Source organism: Zingiber officinale, chromosome 6A (genome assembly GCF_018446385.1).
Source record: "Zingiber officinale cultivar Zhangliang chromosome 6A, Zo_v1.1, whole genome shotgun sequence".
NCBI lineage: Eukaryota > Viridiplantae > Streptophyta > Magnoliopsida > Zingiberales > Zingiberaceae > Zingiber > Zingiber officinale.
Genome location: NC_055997.1, coordinates 30,996,440 through 31,005,565, shown reverse-complemented (window position 1 = coordinate 31,005,565; position 9,126 = coordinate 30,996,440).

The window sequence follows — 9,126 nt, the reverse complement described above, 5'->3', positions numbered from 1 at the left end:
AGGATTGGGCAACATTTCCGTTCGTGTTGAATGATCGATTTAACACCATTTCTTCAAAGTTCAGACCACATTATATGTTCGTGTTAATATTATTATTTATTATTATTATTATTTTATTTTACCTATAATGACAGGATCAACTTAACACTGAGTATATTTAGCTATTAATTTTTGTTATTGATTTTGTTTATGAAAATTAGATGACTTGAGCTTATACTCTGTATATCCGGGGGTGGATCTTCTAGACCCAAAATTCTTGGTCCATCCCTGGACCACATATCTCATATAAAACTCTTCCTCACATGCAAAGCGCGTGCACGCGCCAATGCACAAAGAAGCCCCAAAAGTCATAGCCTCTTGAACTCTCCTCCTTCCAACGTCGCCTCCCTTCGGCTACCTCCACCGTCTCGCTGCCTCCCTCTGACGTTGTCGCCCTCCAGCACCGTCTCCCTCTCGCTGCCTCCCTCCAACATTGTCGACCTCTAGCGCCGCCTCCGCACAAAAGCCCTAGCCTCTCGACATCCAGCGTTGCCTCCCTCTCCCGCTGCCTCCCTCGTCGCCTGCGGCCTCCGTCTAGCGTCGTCTCCCTCCCGCGACCTCCCTCCAGCATCGCCAACCTCCAGCGCCGCCTCTCTCCCGCTTCCTCCCTCATCGCCTGCGGCCTCCCTCTAGCGTCGTCTCCCTCCTGTGACCTCCCTCCAGCATTGCCGACCTCCAGCGCCCTCCCTCCGGCATCGGGGGCATCCAGCGACCTCCCTCTACCTCCCTTTTGTGACCTCCAACGACCTCGAATTCGATTCCAGTGGCCTCCGTCCTTGGCACTGTGTGGAAGAAAGTAAGAACCTTTTCAATTGTTGAAAAACATCTCTTTTTTTTTTGTGCTGCTGATCCTTCTCAGAAAGGTAACTGTTTGAACTATAGTTTATTTGGTTCAAGGTATTACAGTTCATGGTACATGCCCCTTTGATTTGCTATTTTTTATAAGTTGAACATGAAGAAATTTAGTTCATAGGATGTTTTTGCAACGGTTGGTACATATCCTTTTACATTTAGCTCGTAAAAATTGTCATGCACTATAAATTCAATCTTGATACAGATACTCAAGAAAAAAGGAATTGCTCAGCGGTTCTTCATAAGAGTTCAAAAATAAGAAGTTCTTGAGGATTTTTTATAGGAATGGTTAATTATCTTGCATCAGGAGTTTTCATCAGTAAAGAGAGTTCTATCAAATGGTTTGGGTGATTATGAGTTATTGAGTTTAACACTTGAACTTAAAGGCCATTGTTAGCTTTTTTTCGTCGAAAATTACATACCTGAATCTAATTTATGTCTTTTTCACATATTGGTATTGTTCAGGTATAAGAAAAAAATTCATGGCATATGGCTCTTCATCAACATCATCTTTCACTCGACAACATATGAACGATGAGCAATGTGAAGCTCCCCACATATTATGTAATTGTGAGTTACGAGCTATTCTCCAAACATCATGGACAAAATTTAATCCAGGAAGGCGATTTTTTTCATGTCCAAAATATAAAGTAAATTTTTGTTATATCAACACGGTATTATGAGTTTTTTAATTATTGGATTTTGATTAAGTTGATTTGAAATTCAGCAAAGGGGATGTGACTTCTTCATAAGAGTTCAAAAATAAGAAGTTCTTGAGGATTTTTGATAGGAATGGTTAATTATCTTGCATCAGGATTTTTCATTAGTAAAGAGAGTTCTATCAAATGGTTTGGGTGATTATGAGTTATTGAGTTTAACACTTGAACTTAAAGGCCATTGTTAGCTTTTTTTCGTCGAAAATTACATACCTAAATCTAATTTATGTCTTTTTCACATATTGGTATTGTTTAGGTACAAGAAAAAAAGTCATGACATCTGGCTCTTCATTAGCATCATCTTTCACTCGACGACGTATGAACGATGAGCAATGTGAAGCTCCCCACATATTATGTAATTGTGAGTTACGAGCTACTCTCTAAACATCATGGACATAATCTAATCCTAGAAGGTGATTTTTTTCATGTCCAAAATATAGAGTAAATTTTTGTTATATCAACACGGTATTATGAGTTTTTTAATTATTGGGTTTTGATTAAGTTGATTTGAAATTCAGCAAAGGGATGTGACTTCTTCTTATGGTATGACTCAGAACCGTCAGAGAGAAGTAAGATAATTATTAATGAGTTGAAGAAGAATAATAACAAATTAAAATTGGAGATTAGTGAATTGAAGAAATGTACTAGTTACGAGGATAGAGTTGAATACAAGGATGTTCTGGATGATGGGAACAACAATCATATAATAATGCAGTTGAGTGATGAAATATGTTCATTGAATAGGAAATTTAGAGTTGCTATCGTTGTAGTTGTATGTACTTGGATTGTGATAATGAGTATGTGGTTGATGTAACTTATTTTTTGATGTAATTTGATATTGTGATGTAATTCTAAATGGTGTGATGCTTATGTGACGCTTGTGACATTGTATTAATGGCATTGACTTCATGGAATGGTCATGGTTCCAGTAATTGATCTCGAAACCTATGTTACTCAGACCCATGCACGACTATCCGACATAGACAAGGATTCAAGTATCTGACAGTAGTTAATCATTTTTATCATCTAACTTATGTTTTGCTAACATTTGATGGTATTGAAATATGATGGCTATTTTTTCCAAAAGCACTTTTTGACATAGTGTTGGATTATGATGAGAAAGTTTGAAAAAAAGTTGTTGCTGCAATTTATGATGTGGCTTGTCATTCTTTCAAAGTAATTCCAATGGAGATAGCTAGTTTTGTGGTTGAGCATCTGCGAGATCAATCTATTTGTATTCCATTTATTTTAATGCTTATTTACTGATTTTTAATGTTGATTTCCTGATTTGAACTCTTGTTTTGTAATCATCCCTTAGTTGACTATAAAGAAGTATACAATGGAGAGGCTTATTGATCTACATCAATTGTATTGCTTGAAGAGCTCTGATGGTTCAACAAATTTGGATGATTGCAAATGGATACCAGGGAAGATATCGAAATGTTTGTATGATCGAGATTTTAGGCAAGTAGAACAGAAATAGTTTCAAACTCCGAGAGTGCCCTTTATTTTACATGGAAGTTGCTATGATTTCTTCCTGTCTATTAACTACCTGCGCATGCATGCTTAGATTTTTTACACAAGGTTGCTCGCAATCAGACTGCCATGTTCTCAAACTGCAATAAATAGGAGTTCATAGTCAAACCTTTTTGGAACCTTAAGGTTCCAAAAAAAAAAGAAAAACCTAATCCAAGAGACGGATACTTCTACATTTCATGCTATAACCTGCAATCCAAAAGGTAGCCTCCCAAAGGATGATTAAATCAAAGGATGATAGAGAATGTAGCCTCCCAAAGAACCATCTGTTCCAGCAACAACTCTCTATTCATTTAATCAAAATTCAGCAGGTTGTTTGTCCAACCAAGCAGCTCAAAACATTAACAGCTCCCTATTCATTTAATCAAAAATCTCAGAAGTGGACAAATACATCAACTTTGGGTGACAAAAAAGTTACAAATATTAATATAATCCTCCAATTAATGTAAATACATCACCATATAGCAAAACCAACCAAATGCCAGCCATGCACCAAATCTCATCCACTTATCACCATAAAATAATATCATCACAAGATCAAATGAAAATTCTACATCAATACATTCACACTAAAATCCTAACAACCAAGCCAAATCTTTACAAACAAATCAACATGAACTTTAGTGTTAAACTAAAGAAGTAAACTCAAACTAGCTCCACTATGATTTTGATTCTTCATCCATAAGTTTTCACAAAATCCAGCCCATCAAAAATCTCCAGCTTTCAAATTTTACAAAAACATACAAAATGCACAATACTTGAAATTATAGTATTACATACACACTTTAATCACCAAATCGAAGGAACAAAGCCACCATACCTTTTGTAGCATTATTCTAGGTAATTTGTTGGAAAATAATCAAGTTGAGATGGTTGATGCACCTATGACATAATAATAAAGCATTATCAAGTGTATACTCAACTCTAAACTATAACATCAGTGAAAAGCAATTCGGGTAGCAATCAGTGCAGCAATAAGGAAAATGGAAGTAACAATGCTGACAAGTAGGTAGCAAGCAAAAACCAAATCTTATACTAGTCAATTCTGCCTTCCAGGTAGCAAGCAAAAACCAAATAAATACCAACAGGAAGTGAATGATATAAAGAAGGGACAAGGAAAGTGGACTGGTAGTAAGTTGAAATGTCATCTTATAATGAATGGACCTCACTGGTAGTATGTTGGGTCAGTATTAAATTAGGTCATCTAATGAAAGATTGTGAACTTGTATTAAAAATAAATACCTAAGAAAGTTGTGATGCCAATAATTGTGGGAATTGAGTCTCAGTCATACTAACACTATCAACGGAGCTACCAATTGTTGGTACGAAATTTATAGGCTAAAATAAAAAAATAAAATATAGTTTTAGATAGTTGTAACATAAATTTTCTTAGATTAACATAAGTCAAACAAATACCAACTTGATGATTGATCCGGTCACATTCTACGATGGTTATGCTAGAAATAGTTTGATCTACACCCTGTGTATACAAAAAAAAAGACTGATTTAAGTTGTTCAAATTTAACAACAAATAATATCAAATAAATAAAAATTTGGAAGTTATGGAGTAGAAACCATTACAATCGTTGAAGTTTGATTTGTTTTACTCGATGCCTTTCTTTTCCTTGAAATTTTCTCTAACCCACCTTTTAATCTTTTACCTGTGACTGTTTTCTTCTTGGTTTTAATTCCTTTCACTCTAGTAGAGTTCCCTTCACCATAATAAAATTCCTAAGATTCTTGGCTCACTTTTGATTGTTGGATATTAGATTCATTAACTTGTAACTTATCATCCATCATCTTACACAAGCTCAACATAACATCTTTAACAACCTTGTAAGGGTCATCTTTTTCTGCTACCTTGGTAACCAACTGAACATTCAACCCACACAAATCTCTGTATCACATGTTTTGAAGTACTTTTGGATCCAAACTAACATTGTTGGGCATTGAATCATTAACTCCAAAATATCCAATTTTTGCTTTTCTTGTCCATCTTTTCAGTACATACTGACTTGGGATCTTCATGATATTATTCCACATAAATATTTTCAGAATATGAGAACATAAAATTCCAGTAAATTCATATTTTTACAACTACACTCAATTTTTTCAGACTTCTTATCAAGTGTAACTATATGATGGTTTCTCTTTTTGTGAGGAGTAACTTAATATTTTGTAAATGTATCAACATCCTCACAAATTTCAAGACTAGAATCATGAGATAAGTGTTGGATCATGAAAGTCGATAGAGAGGGGAGGGTGAATATCGATCGAAAAATGTTCAAGCGAGTACGCAACGGAAAAACAAAAATAGAGCAATGCTAACAATTGCAATAACCAATTTGCTTGGTTCAGAGTCTTGGTCAACTCCTACTCCAAGACCCGCACTCGTTGAGTACTTTCGTTGGACAATCCACTAGCAATTCGAATAAGTTTTTACAAATTGAAAGTACATGAAATGCTAAAAGAGATGAAGTACCGACAATAATAAAAATAAAAGAAAGAGCGCGTTCTCGGAGAAGCTTCAGCGTCGCAGGAGCACAACATAGCAGAGCAAGCATTGGAAGGTCTTGTTGTGAGCTGTTCTTTGCTGCAGGGCTCACCCTCCTTATATAAGAGGCTCCGGGCACCCAGATTCCTTCCGCGCATTTGGAGTGTGACGTAGCCCAGCCAACCATGAAGCTTCACGTGATAAAGTGACGAGTAGATAATATTTGCACTCCGAGTGCCTGGACCACTCTTCTCCAAAAAGCCCTTCTCCTGCAAGAAAGAGTTAGTCCGAGGTAAAATGCAAATAATATTACCCTGCAAAACAAGGTGTTAGCACATTTATAATAAACAAACAGAGTATTAATTAGATTCTATCTTACCGCGAGACCAGAATCTAATCAAGATCTCAACTTAGAGTTCTGAAATGGTTCTAAGTTGGATTGACGCCTAAGTTTCCTTCCCAGGAACGCGTCATCACAGTCACTCCCCTCCAGTGACTTACCTTAACTTACCTGCCAAACGGCTGGTCAGCCCTTCGACCCGTCTGGACTTCGTGCCAGACGTCCGATCAGCCCTTCAACCTATCTGGGCTTCTCCTTCACACTTGGTCAAAGTGTTAAATCACAATGAACCTAACTTAACCTACTTTGACATTCATCAAAATTTGATTTAGACAGTTAGTGCTAACCGCACCAACAATAAGCACCACTTTTATTGAAAATACTTGTATACCTTAGGAGAATAAATTTCACTAGCATGTTTTAAAATCTCAATTGGAAACATTAAATATGAAACTGTTGTACTTGATCTGAAATCAGCTTTTAATTCCTCATATCAATGATCATCAAGGAGTCTTTGGAAGTGATTGAAGAAGTCTAAAAACTTGTGTTTATAAGTGACATATTTTTTCGCAATACTATTCATGCTCTCACATCTTTGGGTTGTAGTCATATTTGCACAAAACATTTGTCGTCCATATACTAAAGCCCATTTTACCTTTTATGTTGTACATGCGTCTTAACCAATCATTGTCTTCAAGTGCATACTTGGCCAACATCATGTTCCATGCTGAAATAAAATCTTCCTCTTCATCAAAATCATATACACACGAGGCAAAATCTTTAGCAAAGTATCTAAATTGAGAAAAAACTCCACTCAAATGTATGGCGGTATTTTGATAAATATGTCAAATGCACAAATTATGATGTGTTTCAGGTCATCTAGAAGCTAATACCTTTGTCATTGCTGCATATTGATCTGTAAGAATAGTAGTTGGTTTTTTCTCACTCATAGCTTTAGTTAATGTATTAAACAACCACTCAAAAGTCAAACTAGTTTCATCATATAATAAAGTAGCACCAAAAAGTATCGATTGTTTATGATGATTAACACTCACAAACAAGACAATTGGCCGACCTTCATTGTTTTTTTTGTAAGTTGTGTCAAAGCAAACAACATCTCCAAAATTAGCATAATCAGCTCTCATCTTAGCATCAGACAAAAAAATATTAGTAATCAAATCATCTTCATCAACTTGAATAGCATAAAAAAAATTAGGATCATCAAACTGTATTTTTTGTAAATACTCCAATACACACCCTATATCCCCAACTCTCATATTTATTGTTCTTTTGGATCGCAAGTAGTTTTTGTAATCCTCAGAAATAAATCCTAAATTCTCCCTCCCACCTACTTGTCTCACCATAAGATCATGAGATGCTTTCGGGGGGATTCCCACATCACTTGCAATCTCAATCTGTTTCGTTGCAAAAAAAGATATATTTCTATGACTTCTATAGAGATGAGTTTTGTTTGGACTTGAGAGATAATGATTATGCTCTTTAACAAATTACACCGCAGTAAACTTGCTTTTTTCCGATTACTAATCTTCATTTTAGTCTTACAACCAAACCTAGTTTCATCACGACTTACTTTGACATAAAGATCTTGTTTGTCTTTTCCTTTTTTGCCTTGAGCACAACAATAAAAAACTCTATCAAGTAATTTACCTGATTTATCATTGTGGATTTTATCTCTCCTTATGCCAAATCTAACTTTTTTAGCATATGCCAAATAAAATTGATATGCATCTTCATCTGTATCAAATTCCAACCCCATTTATGGTATATCCAAATCTGTTTCAATGTTTAAGCTTATAAAATCAAACAAACAAAGAAAATGTATAAAAACTAAAATTCGATATATTAAGTCTATAAAATCAAACAAGCCAATATGAATCTTATTACCTTCATCAATAACATCAAAGTCACCTTCCTGACTAGCTTCATTTTATTCAAAATTCAAATGACGACAACTCATAGATTCACCCTCCATGATAATTACTTTGATCTAGCAGGAAAAAAAACACAACAAATTTAAGTCTATAGAAACAGTGACAAAAGAAGCATCTAAAAACAACAATTTTATGTAAAATTTCTGTATGTCCAACTTCTCTATAAACAACGACAAAAGAAACATCTAAAAATAATAATTTTATGTCAAATTTCAAGTAACAATACTCAAATTGTATATACAAAATCAAATTTTAAATATAGACAATTTAGGTAAAATAGAATTATTGTTGTGCTACTAAATAATGTTCGAAGCAAACAAAATTCAGGTTTGTAACTAACTGATATGAGAAGTTTTCAACCACCATTACCTAATCCAGGGAGGGAGGCAGCTGGAGGTGAGGGAAGTCGCTGGAGGCCACAGGAGGGAGGCGGATGGAGGTCGCTGGAGGGAGGTTGCTGGAGGCAGCGGGAGGGAGGTCACTGGAGGTTGCGGGAGGGGCCGCTGGAGGCTGCAGGAGGGTGGTCGTCGCGGGCGCTGGAGGCCGCGGGAGGGGAGCTGCTGGAGGGAGGCTGTGGGAGGGAGGTCGCCGCGGGCGCTGGAGGTTGGTAATGTTGGAGGGAGGCAGCAGGAGGGAGACGACACTAGAGGGCGACACCATCGAAGGGAGGCAGCAAGACGGTGGAGGTAGCCGGAGGGAGGTGACGCTGGAGGGAGGAGAGTTCGACAGACTAGGGCTTTTGGGGCTTCTTTGTGCATTGACGCGTGCACGCGCTTTGCACGTGAGGGAGAGTTTTATATGGGATATGTGATCCAGGGATGGACCAGAAATTTTGGGTTCGGAAGATTCACCCCTGTATATCCATTCCCCTTTGTCATTTTATTCCTTGTGTAGATTTCTGGATTTTCCATTTAACTTACTTAACTTTTTTAATATCCTTCTCCTTTCATTGTTCTAAAAAATTTCCCTCTCTTATTTTCTGCTTTGTCCATTTAAAAATTCATTATTCTCAATCGATATTATCGGATTCAAATTTGAAAACATAAATATATTAATAAGATTTTCATAAATACATGAATTTTGATTTGAAATTCAAAGTTCTCTAAATTCATTAATAAGTTTCAGACAAAATTCATTAATTGGTTTATACTATTCAAAAATTTATAATTTTGATATTTTTCAAATGAAGGATCTTTG